Source organism: Bos mutus, chromosome 10 (genome assembly GCF_027580195.1).
Source record: "Bos mutus isolate GX-2022 chromosome 10, NWIPB_WYAK_1.1, whole genome shotgun sequence".
In the NCBI taxonomy this organism is placed as follows: Eukaryota; Metazoa; Chordata; class Mammalia; order Artiodactyla; family Bovidae; genus Bos; species Bos mutus.
The window spans coordinates 5,795,936-5,813,025 of NC_091626.1; the positions used below are offsets into that span (position 1 = coordinate 5,795,936).

General features: G+C 41.6%; 1 pseudogene; it reads left to right on the plus strand.

Annotated features, from left to right (window-relative positions):
* The first annotated feature begins 6,459 nt into the window (after nt 1-6,459).
* On the plus strand, nt 6,460-6,885 carry LOC102273778 (clathrin light chain A pseudogene; annotated as a pseudogene).
* The last annotated feature ends 10,205 nt before the right edge of the window (nt 6,886-17,090 follow it).

Here is a 17,090-nt window from a genome sequence, read left to right on the forward strand (position 1 = left end):
GTATCTTTTGCAGACAATCAAGTTCAGATCAAGTTAGGATTTGAGAAAGGGTGCTAATCCAATATGACTGGCATCAGAAAAAGGGGGAATTTGCACACAGATATGTACACAAGGAAGATCACGTGAAGACAGAGTGAAAGACATCTGTAACCAAGGGAATCCAGAGGTGACCAGAAGCTAGGCGAGAAGGATAGAGAAGATTCTCTGTCACAGCTCTCAGAAAGAAACAGCCCTGATTTCAAACTTCTAGCCTCCAGAACCATGAGACAATACATTTCTGTTGTTAAGCCACCGATCTGTGGTCCTTGGTTGCAGCAGCCCCAGGAAACTCATGCAGTTAATGAGTGTATCTTGGAATCTCAGTGTTCTCATCTGCACAGAAGGAAGATGAGCAACGTCTAGTTTAGCAAGTTTCGGGGTGTGTTGAATGAGATAATACACACGCTGCACCAAGAAGGATGCAGTGTACCAAGTGCACTCAAAGGGCTCAGTCGACAGCAGCGGTTATTATTAACATTGAAAGTGAAAGTCACTCAGTTGTGTCCTACTCTTTGCAACTCCATGGACAGTAGTCCGCCAGGCTCCTCCGTTCATGGGATTTCCCAGGCAAGAATACTGGAGTGGATAGGCATTTCCTTCTTCTGGGGATCTTCCCAACCCAGGGATCAAACCTGAGTCTCCTGCATTGCAGGCAAATTCTTTATTGTCTGAGCCGCCAGGGAAGCCCAATTATTGTGTATGAAAAATTCTCCCTATGACATTGCAGAAAAGCCACCACTGGTTTCACTCATGACTGAACAACTAACACTTCATTAATTATTTAACAAAATGAGTAGAAAGTCATTTGTCTCACATATTTGCATGAGGAATAAAAGAAAGCATCTAAGTTAAAGTTATTACTCCACTGTCTATTTCTGTTCAGCTGCAAAGAGACATGATTATTTGCCCACATGGTCTTATTTCTTGCGGATGAAATGTTTATGAAGCTGTGACCCATGTGTCTTGTCTCTAAGCAGGGTTTCAGTCTCACAGACACAGTCCAACAACCAAAACCATTTTCAGTATAACCCAAGTCCTTTAAACCTGTTCCTCCGGCGCAGTGCATCAGCACCTTTCAAAGGTCCCTCTCTGTTCCCACATTCTGCAGCCTGCTCCTTAGCTTCCAGCTCCCAGTTTCTCCAAAAAGCGCCACCTTCTGCCCTCTTCCACTCTCTTCTGTCTCCCTCCCCATCCATATTCTGTGTTCCTGTCCCGACTCTGACCTTGAATGATAGAAGTTAAATCATGAGGCAAAGATGAAAGAAGGCAGGGTACCACCACTCTCTAGCGGCAGCAGAAGATCAAACTCTGAGAGCACTTGTGGCTTCATCATTCTTTGTCCCGTTACAAGGAGTGCATCCCCGTCAAGCCATGCAATGAGATAGGGCTAATTTAATGAAAGGACAATGTCAAAAGTACAGTCAATATGATCTGAATTCAAATTCTATATCTGGAAAATGCTAGCTGGACATAGTACTTAACTTCTCTGAACCTCTGAATGCTTATCTGCAAAATGAGGCTACAAATGCACATTTCACAGGGTATGCTGAGGATTAGATGAGATCACAAATGTGAATCACTTGGCTAGAGCAGGCACATGCTTGCTGTTAATAATAGCTACCAATTTATGAAACAAGCTTGATTCAGAGGATAATAGCAGCATGCAAATTTAGTTTTATTGGTGGTGTCCCTTTTTTATTTTTAAAAAGTTATTTATTTTTTAATTGAAGGATAAATGCTTTACAGACTTATGTTGGTCTCTGCCAAACATCAGCTTGAATCAGCCATAGGTGTACATATGTCCCCTCCCTCTTGAACCTCCCTCCATCCCCATCCTGCCCCTCTAGGTTGTTACGGAGTCCCTGTTTGGGTTCCCTGAGTCATATAGCAAATTTCCACTGGCTACCTATTTTACATATGGTAATGTAAGTTTCCATGTTACTCTCTCCATACATCCCACCCTCTCCTTGATTCAGAGGATAACAGTAGCATGCAAATTTAGTTTGATTGCTGGCATCCCTTTAAATGTATCTTTTAAGGTAAGTTCTCTTCCTTCCCCTGGAAGAAATTCAGGATGGACTCCAAAATTTTTTCTGGTCATTCTTAGATAATAAAATTCCTTCAATCAATCCAATTGCCCAAACAACCTGATCCAGTTCAGTTCAGTTCAGTCACTCAGTCGTGTCCAACTCTTTGCAACCCCATGAATTGCAGCACACCAGGCCTCCCTGTCCATCACCAACTCCCAGAGTTCACTCAGACTCACATCCATCGAGTCAGTGATGCCATCCAGGCATCTCATCCTCTGTCATCCCCTTCTCCTCCTGCCCCTAATCCCTCCCAGCATCAGAGTCTTTTCCAATGAGTCAACTCTTCGCATGAGGTGGCCAAAGTACTGGAGTTTCAGCTTTAGCATCATTCCTTCCAAAGAAATCCCAGGGCTGATCTCCTTCAGAATGGACTGGTTGGATCTCCTTGCAATCCAAGGGACTCTCAAGAGTCTTCTCCAACACCACAGTTCAAAAGCATCAATTCTTTGGCGCTCAGCCTTCTTCACAGTCCAACTCTCACATCCATACATGACCACAGGAAAAACCATAGCCCAGTGGTTTAAATGTCTAGTCCAGTGCATGGATCATAATTTTTCCCTCTTCTCGGGCAGACTAGCTACTTACAGAGAGAATAATAACTTAGGTACCCTTTCTCCTGCCTGTTCTATGCATCCATCCCTCTCCAGCCTTACTGATCTAGGCTCTTCTCCACAAGGGCTGGAGCTACTGGAGAAGGAAGGAGGAAGATATGTTTGATTTGCTTAGAAAAGGAATGCTTTGATTGGTGTTGCAAATGGGCTCTTAGATGGCAATTCTTCAGAAGTCCTCCCACTCTTGTTGCTGGGAACAGCAACCTCATTGTCCAAAGACCTCTCATGACCTTCCCCTTCCTACAGATAAAGCCAAGAAACCAGAGCATGGCCTTCAAGAATCCAGTGGTGGCCCCATACCACACTTTCAGGCTTACCTCCTGCCTGCTCTTCCAGCTCCCATCACGTAGTCTTCATTGCAGCTTCATGAAACCTGCAGCTCTTTCCAGAACAGATCAGCCTCTTTTACACACTCCAGGCTATGTATTTGTAAAGGCAAATCCCTCCTCCTAGAACCCACGTCTCTTTCCTATTTCTGGCAAAGGGTAGCCCTTCTGTGAAGATATCAACTAAAACACTGTATAATGGGGTTTATACAGTGGTGGCTCAGTGGTAAAGAATCCTCATGACAATGCAGGAGACATGGGCTCGATCCCTTATCCAAGAAGATCCCATGTGCCATGTGGCAAAAGCCACCACAACTATTGACACTGTGCTCTGGAGCCCGAGAACCACAACTGCTCAGCCCAAGCACCATAAAAATGAATCCCATGTGCTCCGGAGCTTGTGCTCTGCAGCAAGAGGAGCACCAGGAGAGGCCCGTGCACCATCAAAGCCCACACAGCAGCAAAGACCCAGCACAGCCAAGAACAAATAAATAAATCATACTAAAACACTTTGACAAAGGAGCCCTTCCACCTAAGTGAGGCAATACATACATTAATCAATAGTGTTAGCGCAGCCAGCTAGCCATTGGAGGAAAAATACTTGATGCAAAATTTCTACCTCAGTATTTAATGGTGGAGTGTTGTTTTTCTTTGATGACTAGTGAGGCTGAATATATAGTTCACTTATTCATTGTTGGGTTTTCAGTTTTGTGACTTGCTTCCTTTTCAAGTCAAACTTGACTATTCGTTGATTTCTTATTGATTGGTAAGAGGATTTTGAACACTGAGGACGTTAGCTCTCTGTCTGTTATGTATGGTGCAGACCCCTGCCCCCCTCCATCTGTGCACTTTCATTTTAATTTTGCTCGTGGTGTTGTTTAATAAATTACCATCTTAAACTTTTATGCCACTAGATCTATTAATCTTTTCCTTCATGACTTCTGATTTTGCTGTCATGCTTGGGAAGTCTTTATCCAACTCATGGCTATATGAATATTCTTCTAAATTCTCATCTTATGCATTAATTATTTGCTTTCTCCCCAGTTTTATGGAGACATAATTGATATTTAATACTGTGTAAGTTTAAAGTATACAATGTAATCCTTTGATAAATGTACATATTTTGAAATGATTACCACAGTAAGGTTAGCTAACATTCATTATCTCACATAGTTTTTTTTTCTTGTGATGAGAACTTTAAAGATCTACTCTCTTAGCCATTTTCAAATCTACAATAGAGTACTGTTAACTGTAGTCACCATGGCATATATTATATCCCCAGAACTTATTTATCTCATAGATTGAAGTTTGTACTTTTTGGCTCCCTTCATTCCTTTACCACACCTTTCACCCTCTGCCCTTGCCAATTACCAATCTGTTTTCTGTTTCTCTGAATTCATTTTTTAAAGATTCTGCTTGTAAGTGAGATCATACATACTCTGTCTTTCTCTGTCTGACTTACTGTACTTAGCAATGCTCTCAAGGTCCATCCTTGTCGCAAATGGTGCTGTTTCCTTCCTTTTATGCCTGAGTAATATTCCTGTGTGTGTTGTATTTCCTTTATCCATTCATCTGTTGGTGGACACTTAGGTTGTTTCCATATCTTGGCTATTGTGAATACTGCTGCAATGAACATGGTGGTACCAAGATACCTTCTAGATGGTATTTCTATTGTATCCAAGGGCAGGATGCCTTGATCAAATGGTAGTCCTGTTTTTGAGTTTCTGAAGAACTTCCTTAGTGCTTTCCATAGTGCCTATACCATAATTATTTGCTTTTAATTATTTAATTCTTCAGAGAGAAAAGTACCTAAACAACACTAAACTCTGCCAAGAAAATCATCCCCACCATACCCAGCAGCCCCAGCATGTCAGCAGAAGACCCCAGTAGCCAACAGGATAAAACAGACCAAATAATGGTGCCCTGGAGACCTGCCTCATTGTGGTCAGGTGGGATATTGTAAAACATGAACTCTCCTTCCTTCTCCAAACATTCCTGCCCCCGTCCCAGTCCCAGGAAGATTAGATCCAAAGATAGGAAGAGAGTGGGATGTCCCAGAGGCAGACTGCTTGCACTTCCTCGATCCCACATAGCGACAGAAGACAAATCAAAAAAAAACAGACTATCCCCCCATCCTCATCTTGAGGTCCTCAAGCCACAGGCCTGGCATAAGTTGAAAATGGGAGATAATTTTGAATCAGACACTATGTTAGATTTTGAATAGACTGTAATATGTACTACAATTACAGGGAAATTATGTCATCTGTTCAAAGTCTCTTCGAAGGATCTAATCTCCATCGAGAGAGAGACTTCGAGCGTGTTTCAAAGGTGACATCACTTCATTTGTGTCCCTCCTTTAATCGATAACATTTTTAAAAAAGAGGGTACAATGCAAAATAGCTAGAGAGTTCCAGACTACATGCACATCCAAAACTGTCCACAAGAAAAGAGGGATATTTACTTCTCCTCGTTATTAAACCAAAATACCAAGCTTCATTCTGATTATACTAACTTGATTAGGCCTGAAACAACCAGCATTGCCAAGGCAAAAGTCAGTCCTGCTCCCTCCTCCAGCTTGTCTCTGAGACCAGGCACAAGCACAGCAGCCGCTGCCAGACTCGGGAGTCTGCCAGTCAGTTGGTGTGTCTATTAAAAAGCAGGGACATCACTTTGCCAACAGAAGTCTGTCTAGTCAGAGCTATGGTTTTTCCATAGTCATGTATGGATGTGAGAGTTGGACTATAAAGAAGGCTGAGTGCCGAAGAATTGATGCTTTTGAACTGTGATGTTGAAGAAGACTCTTGCAAGCCCCTTGGACTGCAAGGAGATCCAACCAGTCAATCCTAAAGAAAATCAGTCATGCATATTCATTGGAAGGACTAATGCTGAAGCTGAAGTGCCAATACTTTGGCCACCTGTTGGGAAGAACTGGCTCATTGGAAAAGACCCTGATGCTGGGAAAGATTGAGGGCAGGAGGAGAAGAGGACGACAGAGAATGAGATGGCTGGATGGCATCACTGACTCAATGGACATGAGTTTGAGTAAGTTCCAGGAGTTGGTGATGGACAGAGAGGCCTGGCATGCTACACTCCATGGGGTCACAGAGTCAGGCACGACTGAGCGACTGAACTGAACTGAACTGAAAGTTGGTGCTGGCCGGTTGGTGTGTCTCTGAAAAGTCGATGCCGTTGAACCTCCTGCCATGGCTGAGTAAGTGCCCCTCCTGGTGGTCCTGCCCTGGAGAACCGAGGGGCTGGTGAAGAGGACCCTGCCATGGCCTTCTTGGCATAGCAGGAGAGTGAGATTTTGGGCATCGAGAATGACGAGACCTTCACCATCCTGGAGGGCGGCGCTCCCAGACCCATGGCAGTCCAGATGCTGATGATGGAGTGATGAATGGCAAATACTACCAAGAGACTACTGGGCCGACAGACAGTTACGCAGCTATTTCACAAGTGGATCTGCTGCACTCAGACAGAACCTGAAAGTATCCCGTAAAGGAGGGAAGAGCAAACTGAATGCTTGGAAGCCCTTGATGCCAGTTCTTAGAAGCAGGAAGCAGAGTAGAAAGAAAAAGCCATCAAGGATCTGGACAAGTGGTATGCGAGGCAGGCTGGCAGCTCCAGAAGACAAAAGCCAACAACAGGGCAGCGGAAGAAGCCTTTGTACATGACATTAAGGAGTTGTCCCCAGGCACTGAGTGGGAACGGGCGGCCCAGCTGTGTGACTTTAACCCTAAGTCCAGCAAGCAGGCCAAAGACATCTCCCATGGGCATTCTGTCCTCATCTCCCTCAAGCAGGGCCCCCTGGTGCAGTGAAGAGCCACGGGTCTACAATATCTTAATACTCAGTGAAGCTCTTCACGGTAATTGCATTAATTATGTTGAGTTGTTTTGGACCAAATCTTTTGTCTTTAGAGTTGATCATTCTTTGTGATTGCACATTTCCTTCAACTGTGTTCTCCCTGGCATTCAAAGAGGAGGGGAGGTGGTGGCAGAGGAAGGGAGGGAGGCCTCCCAAGGGCAGCCTCAACCTATGCTTTTGTGTATTATTTTGAGAATAAATTTGTTTCAAACAATAAAAAAATAAATAAGTCTGACCTGATTGGCTTAAGCTAGGTTTCTACCACCCCTGAGCCAATCACTGAAACAGAGCAGATGTCTCTAGTCCAATAAGAATTCACCCCTGGAGAAAGTGAAGAAAATGAAAGTCACTCAGTGGTGTCCCACTCTTTGTGACCCCGTGGACTATACAGTCCATGGAATTCTCCAGGCCAGAATACTGGAGTGGGTAGCTATTCCCTTCTCCAGGGTATCTTCCCAACCCAGGGATTGAACCTAGGTCCCCAGCATTGCAGACGGATCCTTCACCAGCTAAGCCACCAGGGAAGCCCCTGGAGAAGGAGAAGACTAATGGGGAATGGAAGAGACAATAAATAGAATCACTCCCTACCTATCCCTCTCGTCAATGAGGTCTCTTGGCCCTCCCTATTTCATTTTCACTCAGTTTGAGGCCTGGAGCACAGTGTAATTCTAGCTGAAATCATGTTTAGGAAGCTGTTTATTTAACCAGCAAGGGGGCCAGCTATTACAAGCTAACAACCCAAAGAAACATTTTCTTTCCCCATTGAAATCCAAAAACCCTGCCAAAGGAAGCTTAGCTGGGTCCCTAGGCCTTTCTCCCCAGCTCAGCCCCGCTCTCTGCGGGCGGCAGGGTCCCGCACTAAGTGATAACTCATATTTGTAAACTACTTTGCAATTTGCAAAGGGCTTTCACATCCATTATGCCATTTAATCAACAAGGGGTGCTGGGGGAGGATGCTGGTTTGGATGCTGCTCTCAGGATTTCATAAGCATGCTGTATTAGGAGTGGAAAGAAGGAATTATGTGTAAGACTCTGTGAGGCTAGTGTGGCGTGTGTAGTTGGAGGGCCACAAAGGGCATTAGAGTTTCTGTCTCCCCTCCGCCTTCTGTTAACTGACTCCATTCCTTTGAAGTACTCAGTATCCCCTACTGAATAGTTTTAGGTCTTAATGATTTGTTACACAAGATGTGTGCCCTGGCTGTAAAAATGGCCCCTGACCTAAGGAAGACTAACTGGATGCTCATTCTTCTGAGAATCTGAATTTGCATGAGAATCACACACAAAAAAGCAGGGCATTCTGATGATGTTTGACCTTGCTTCTTTATAATCCAGTTTTCTCCATGAGCTTCCTGTCTTTAAATTGGATGAATAAGACATTGTGAATACAACAGGCATGGTACTGAAGAATCCCCAGATGCCCTCTCAAGGAAAAGCCTAGGGATAAAAAGCACACATTGGAGATAAGAATGGAAGGGAGACGGAACCAAGCAACAGAGACCTACAGATACTAAATAACTGTCGTTCAGTTGCTCAGTTGAATCTGACTCTTTGCAACTCCATGGACTGCAGAATGCCAGGCTTCCCTGTCCTTCACCATCTCCCAGAGTTTGCTCAAACTCATGTCCATTGAATCGGTGATGCCATCCAACCAACTTGTCATCTATCATCCCCTTCTCTTCCTGTCCTCAATCTTTCCCAGCATCAGTGTCTTTTCTAATGAGTCAGTTTTTAGCATCAGGTGGCCAAAATATTGGAGCTTCACCTTTAGCATAGGTCCTTCCAATGAATATGCAGGACTGATTCCTTTAGGATTGACTGGTTGGATCTCCTTGCAGTCCAAGGGACTCTTAAGAGTCTTCTCCAACACCACAGTTCAAAAGCATCAATTCTTCAGCACTCAGCCTTCTTTATGGTCCAACTCTCACATCCATACATGACTACTGGGAAAACCATAGCTTTGACTAGACAGACCTTTGTTGGCAAAGTAATGTCTCTGCTCTTTAATACACTAGGTTTGTTTGCTCTTTAATACACTATCTAGGTTTAACATACCATCTAGCTTTTCTTCCAAGGAGCAAGCATCTTTTAATGTCATGGCTGCAGTCACCATCTGCAGTGATTTTGGAGCCCAAGAAAATAAAGTCTGTCACTGTTTCCATTGTTTCCCCATCTATTTGCCATGAAGTGATGCAACCAGATGCCATAATCTTCATTTTTTGAATATTGAGTTTTAAGCCAGATTTTTCACTCTCCTCTTTCACCTGCAACAAGAGTCTCTTTAGTTCTTCTTCACTTTCTGCCATAAGTGTGGTGTCATCTGCATATCTGAGGTTACTGATATTTCTCTCGGCAATCTTGATTCCAGCTTGTGCATCATCTAGCCCAGCATTTTGCATGATGTACTCTGCACATAAATTAAATATACATCCTTGACATACTCTTTTCCCAATTTGGAACCAGTCTGTTGTTCCATGTCTGGTTCTAACTGTTGCTTCTTGACTTGCATACAGGTTTTGCACAGGGAAGGTAAGGTGATCTGGTATTCCCATCTCTTTAAGAATTTCCCACATTTTGTTATGATCCACACAGTCAAAGGCTTTAGTGTAGTCAGTGAAGCAGATGCTTTCCTGGAACTCTTGCTTTTTCTATGATCCAGTGGATGTTGGCAATTTGATCTCTGGTTCCTCTGCTTTTTCTAAATCTAGCTTGAACATCTGGAAGTTCTCGGTTCATGTACTGTTGAAGCCTAGATTGGAGAATTTTGAGCATTACTTTGCTAGAATGTGAAATGAATGCAATTGTGCAGTAGAACATTCTTTGACACTACCCTTCTATGGGATTGGAATGGAAACTGATCTTTTCCAGCCCTGTGGCCACTGCTGAGTTTTCCAAATTTGCTGGCATATAGAGTGCAGCAATTTAATAGCAGCATCTTTTAGGATTTGAAATAGCTCAGCTGGAATTCCATCACCTCCACTAGCTTTGTTAGAAGTGATGCTTCCTAAGGCCCACTTGACTTCATACACAAGATATCTGGCTTCAGGTGAGTGATCATATCATCGTGGTTATCTGGGTCATGAAGATCTTTTTTGTATAGTTCTGTGTATTCTCGCCACCTCTTCTTAATCTCTTCTGCTTCTGTTAGGTCCATACCATTTCTGTCCTTTATTGTGCCTATTTTTGCATGAAATGTTCCCTTGGTATCTCTAATTTTCTTGAAGAAATTTCTAGTCTTCCCCATTCTATTGTTTTCCTCTATTTCTTTGCATTGTTCACTTAGGAAGCCTTTCTTATCTCTTCTTGCTATTCTTTGGAACTCTGCATTCAGATGGGCATATCTTTAAACAACGGGATAACCATCATCCAGTCAATCCTAGAGATACAGATAACTAGATAAACATCATCCAGCTGACAAGAGTTCAAGTCCAAGGGCAGAGATTTCCTCCCACCAAAATTACCTGCCCAAGTTTTTTTCTTTGAATGCTGTCTAATACCCATATCCCTAATACAGATTTCAGCCTCCACCAGGGCCCATTCCTCTCTCTAGATCGTGAAGGTAGAGACTGTGCTGTTTCGCCCACTATTATTAATATACACCTGAGTTACAGTATCATATTAGTTTCAAGTGTACAATATAGTGATTTAGTATTTTTGCATGTTATATTCCATTTAAAATTATTATAAAATACTGGCTATATACCTTGCACACTCTACAATATACCCTTACAGTTATGTTATGTATAGTATTTGTTGGGCTTCACCTGATGGCTCAGATGGTAAAGAATCTGCCTGCAATGCAGGAGACCAGGGTTCAATTCCTGGGTTGAGAAAATTACCTGGAGAAGGGAATGGCTACGCATGCCAGAATTCTTCTTGCTTAGAGAATTCCATGGACAGAGGAGCCTGGCAGGCTACAGTCCACGAGGTCACAAAGAGTTAGACAAAATAGAGCAGCTAACAAGATAGTAGTTTACACCTCTTAATCCCCTGCCCTTATCTCATGCCCCTCCCATTCCCTCTCCCACCTAGTTTGTTCTCTGTATCTGTGAGTCTGTTTCTGTCTTCTTATATCCATCCCTTTGATTTAGTTTTTAGATTCCTCATATAAGTAGAATATATGGAATAATATATTTGTCTGTTTTCTGTGTGAATCATTTCACTAAGCATTATAACTTCCAGGTCCATCCATGTTGCTATATATATATATATATATATATATATATATATACACACACATATACATCCGAGAAGGCAATGGCACCCCACTCCAGTACTGTTGCCTGGAAAATCCCATGGACCGAGAAGCCTGGTGGGCTGCAATCCATGGGGTCGCTAAGAGTCTGACATGACTGAGCGACTTCACTTTCACTTTTCACTTTCCTGCATTGGAGGAGGAAATGGCACCCACTCCAATGTTCTTGCCTGGAGAATCCCAGGGATGGTGGAGCCTGGTGGGCTGCCATCTATGGGGTCGCACAGAGTCGGACGCAACTGAAGTGACTTAGCATATATATATGTGTATGCATGTGTATGTGTGTGTATGTATATATATATATGTATGTATGTACGTGAGGAGCCTGATAGGCTATAGTCCATGGGGTTGCAAAGAGTGGGAAATGACTGAGCAACTTCACTTTCACTTTCACTTTCATACACACACACATACATATATATACACACACACACACACACACATATATACATACACACACACACACACACGCACACACATATATATATACACACACACACACCCAGGAGTTGAATTGCCAGATTACATGTTACTTCTACTTTTAGTTTTTTGAGGAATCTCCATACTGTTTTACATAGTTGCTGAATCAATTTACACTCCCATCAACAGTATGCTGCTGCTGCTGCTGCTGCTGCTGAGTCACTTCAGTCGTGTCCGACTCTGTGCGACCCCATAGATGGCAGCCCACCAGGCTCCCCCATCCCTGGGATTCTCCAGGCAAGAACACTGGAGTGGGTTCTCCAATGCATGAAAGTGAAAAGTGAAAGTGAAGTCGCTCAGTCGTGTCCGACTCTTAGCGACCCCATGGACTGCAGCCTACCAGGCTCCTCTGTCCATGGGATTTTCCAGGCAAGAGAACTGGAGTGGGTTACCACTACCTTCTCCACAACAGTATACAAGTGTTCCCTTTTCTCCACGTTCTCACCAACATTTGTTATTTGTTGCCTTTTTGATGATAGCTATTCTGACAGAAGTGAGGTGATATGTCATTCTGGCTTTGATTTTCAAATCTCTGATAATTAGTAATGTTGAGCATCTTTTCATGTGCCTGTTGGCCATCTGTATATTCTTTGAGAAAACGTCTGTTCATATTTTCTGCACATTTTTTAATTGGGTTGTTTTCATTTTTTTTTGATGTTAGATTGCATGAGCTGTTTATATATTTTAGATATTAATTCTTTATCAATTACATCATTTGCAAATATTTTCTTCTGCTCAGTAGGTTGTCTTTCTCTTTTGTCAGTGGTTTCTGCCTACATTTTCTTCTAGGAGTTTAATGGCTTCTTGTCTTACATTTAGGTCTTTAATCCATTTTGAGTTTATTTTTGTATATGAAGTAAGAAATGTACTGCTGCTGCTGCTTCGCTTCAGTCATGTCTGACTCTGTGCAACCCCATAGACGGCAGACCACCAGGCTCCCCCATCCCTGGGGTTCTCCAGGCAAGAACACTGGAGTGGGTTGCCATTTCCTTCTCCAATGCATGAAAGTGAAAAGTGAAAGTGAAGTCGCTCAGTTGTGTCTGACTCTTAGCGACCTCATGGACCGCAGCCCACCAGGCTCCTCCGTCCATGGGATTTTCCAGGCAAGAGTACTGGAGTGGAGTGCCATTGCCTTCTCCGAAGAAATGTTCTAGTTTCATTCTTTTACAGGTAGCTGTTCAGTTTTCCCAGCACCACTCCTTGAAGATACTGTTTTCTCCATTGTGTATTCTTGCCTTCTTTATCATAGATTAATTGACCACAAGAGTCTGGGTCAATAGACCACAGGGGTTTATTTCTGGACTCTATTCTGTTCCATTGATCTTTATCCCTGTTTTGCGCCATATTATACTATTTTGTTTATTGTACCTTTGTAGTATAGTCTGAAGTCAGGGTATGTGATACTTCTAGCTCTGATCTTTTTTCTTAAGTTTACTTTGGCTCTTCAGGGTCTTTTGTGTGTCCATTCATGTTTTCAAATTATTTGTTTTAGTTCTGTGAAAAAATGCCCTTGGTATTTTGATAGGAATTGCATTAAGTCTGTAGATTGCCTTAGGGAGTATGGTCTTTTTTTTTTTTTTTTTTTTTTTTTTGAGAGGGTTTGGAAGATCCCCTAGAGGAGGGCGTGGCAACCCACTCCAGTGTTCTTGCCTGAAGAATCCCATGGACAGAGGACCCTGGCAGGCTACAGTCCATGGAGTCACAAAGAGTCTGAAGTGACTTAGCATGCATGCATGATGTTAGCTATGGGTTTGTCATATATGACTTTTATTATGGTGAACATGTTTACTCTATGCCCACTTTCTGGAGAGTTGTTGTCATGAATTGAGGTTGAAATTTTCTAAAGTTTTTTATGCATATATTGATATAATCACGTGATTTTTCTTCTTCAATTTGTCAATGTGGTGTATCACATTGATTGATTTGTAGATATTGAATCATCCTTGCATCCCTGGAAAAAATCCTGCTTTATCATGGTGTGTAACCCTTTAAATGTATTGTTAAATTGATTTGCTAATATTTTGTTAGGATTTTTTGCATCTCTGTTCATTAGTGATGTTGGCCTGTAATTTTCTTTTCTTGTGATATCTGTCTGATTTTGGTATCAGGGAGAGGTTGGCCTTCTATAATGAGTTCAGGATCATTCCTTCAATTTTTTGGAATATTTTGAGAAGGACAGATGTTAACGCTTCTATAAATATTTGTTTGTTCGGAGTTTTTATTGATTCAATTTCATGTTTGGTATGCAATTCATTTCTCTTAAGGTGAAATGTTACATTATTGATTAGAGCTCTTTCATTTAACATGGACATTTATAGCTATACATTTCTCTCTGAATGCTGCTTTTGTTGCATCCTGTAAGTTATTGTATGTTATGCTTTTATTTTTATTTATCTGTGAGGAGCAATATAGACCACTACAACTACATATAAGCTCAGATAAATGACTGAATATTCTAAAGAGTTAACTTTTTCTAAACTGGTATTTCTATAATTACTTGTTAAATACCAGTTCAAGTTTGGTATATTTACACTAAAAAAGAAAATTTTGTGATTAATAAGACTAAGGGAGATTTGTACATATTGATATAGAAAAGTTTCCATGATAAGATAAATAACAAAAGCAAGTTGCTCAACAGTTCTGTGGAGTAGAACCTCACTGTGGTTATCAAATGCTATTTCACATATATTCTTGTTGAAGCACAGAAAATTTTTAATAAGGTTATATAAAAACCTGCCCATATTGTCTCCACTGGGAGTGAGAATAGAGAATGAGAGGGTGTTCTTTGAGATAAACTCGCGTTAGCTGATATTGCTTATCTTGCTTTTATTATTTTAAAAAAACATTTTCACTGCACAAGTAGGATATAAAATGGCTTGTAAAAGAAAAAAAAAAACCACAGAGAAAACAAAAGTGAATGGCCCCATGCCTGTTGTATCAAAGGTGCAACAGCTACTAATAGTTTTGTATGAGTCCTTCCAGAAACTTTAATAGCTTCTATAGTAATAAAAAGAATTAATAAAATAATAAGATTTTATTTTCTATGTTCCTTCATTTATACTTTGCAAACATTAGTGTTGCATTTATCCATCTATTTCATCATAAGTTCAGTCATATATTTCATTTTCTAACAAAAGGGAAAAGGATCTAACATATTTCTGGATAGAAACTTTCCTGCTACTTTTTAATCCATATTTAGAAGAGGATTTAAGACTATTACTGTCAGAGCATTTTAGTATCCCTCTCTCAGAAAAGAAGAGTCAAGAGATTCATCGGTTTGTGGGCCCCAATGGAAACAGTGTGGAGACATGGCACAGATCTATGCCAAGAAGCCTAAGGGTTTATAAACACAGATCTACTATATCTACCATCTGGAGCATAGAATATGCACCCAATTATTGCCATTGAGTGAACCAATATCTTTCTTGCCATTCCATATTGGCCTCTTAATACAAGTATTATTGAACATTTCCTATGTACCAGGCATTTTTCTCAGCACCTTACACACATCAACTTATTGAACTTCAACAACAACCCCATCAAATAAGCACCATTGTTGTCCTTGTTTTTCAGGTGAGAAAACTGAAGTGACTTAGGTGATGTATCTCCCCCCAAGGCCTCACAGCTAACAAGTGACAGAACAGAGATTCACACCAGGTTCTGTTTGGTTCCAGAGTCCTTGTTCTTAGATATTAAACTGACTGCTTCTGGAGAAAGGCAGAGCATAAATACAGGATTGCAAGATTCAGCACATAAAAACACGAAGCAGTTAAATTTGAAATTCAGATAAACCAAATTATAGTGCATGTACCATGCAATATTTGGAATACACTTACACTAAGAAAGTAATTGTTAACCTGAATTTTGAATTGAAATAGGTGTCTTACATTTTAATTGGCAACCTTACATAGATACATAGAGAGACTTGAACTTGGAGAACAAGGGGTTAGAGACTCAAAGTAGGTTTTCTTGACTGATGTCCCTACTTGTTCTTTTCTCTGTAAAGGTTTTCTTTCTTCCTTTGCAAAGATATTAACATGAATAACAATAGAAAAAATATATTAATGTATCACTTATGGAAGGTAGAACAGACAGCCCATCTTCATTCCATCTCCTCTCTTTCTTCTCTCTCTCTTGCACATACACACACACACACACACACACACACACACACACATGATGGTAACACAGGGATCCCTGGTAAATACTGAATTAAAGAATGAAACTCGAGACTGAGGCATAAAGTCTCCTGCTTCTTTCCTGTTTTTAAGTCCTGTGACCTTATACTAAATCATATTTGCATGGGTAGCAGGGGGAGGCAGGAACCTTGCCTGGAGGCAGGGCACAGGGGAAAGAGATAGCTGGACCCCAGGGGCACCGAACCCCTACACTACCTGCATCTCACTGGGGACACCTCGGCTGACCCAGCCCCAAGGGGCAAGGCCCACACAGGTAACCTTCATGGGGAAGGGGAATACAGGAAGTAAAACACCTTTTTCTGACACTCTGTGTCCCCTATCTTGCCACTGGCCAAGGGTAACCCTATAGAGAGAGGCCTTAGTCTCTGACCAGTCAAACTGGTCACTTTTCCCTCCTTGGAAGAGCTGGTGTAAGAAGAGCGAAATAGAGAGGTAGAATATGGGGAGAAAATATAAAATCTCCCTCCTTCCGCCTTTCTACTTCTAATTCGATAACAGAGCTAGTCTCTTACAAGAACATCATTCATTACAACATACAAAGCACTTTCACTTTAGCCTCCAAATTGTCTATTGATTTTTGCCTAAAAGAAATTAGCCTCTAATGTGACAACTTTCCCATCAACAGTCTAAAATGCTTGCCTTATGGAATTAGCACCCTATTAACCTGACCATCTCTTTAAGTGTTTTTCTTCTTTAAAAATTATAATTAAATACCATTGCCAACCAGAATTATTTAGACAGCACTTTGCACATTAATGTCTACTCAATTTTCATTCCCATGGCTAGAATTTTAATCCCCAATGAAGCTCAGAAAGATGTCATTTCTCTCTTTAAAATTGTTTTTTTGTTGTTGTTTCCTTATTTTTCACCTTTCTTTATTCCAAGTGTATTCTCTGAGCTCCAAGACAGGGGAATAAGGAAGAACTGGCATGATCGTCATAGAATAAAGTGACTCATTTTCTTAAGGATGAGCAAAATGAAGGCTACTACACATATGTTAAAGTCACATGCTCAAGATAGACTTGAGAATGAGAATTCACGGAAGGTCAAAACCAGAGCTCGCCCTCCAGTAGGACCAGAACTTCTGCTCTGAGCCAGCTGGAAGCAAGTGGCAGACCTTGACTCACTCCACATGGGCCAGCCTCCCAAGCGTGGAACAGTGGGGAGGAGAGAGGACAATGTGTCTAGAAAGGCAGATAGAAAACACTCAGGGAAGAAGGAGTGACCA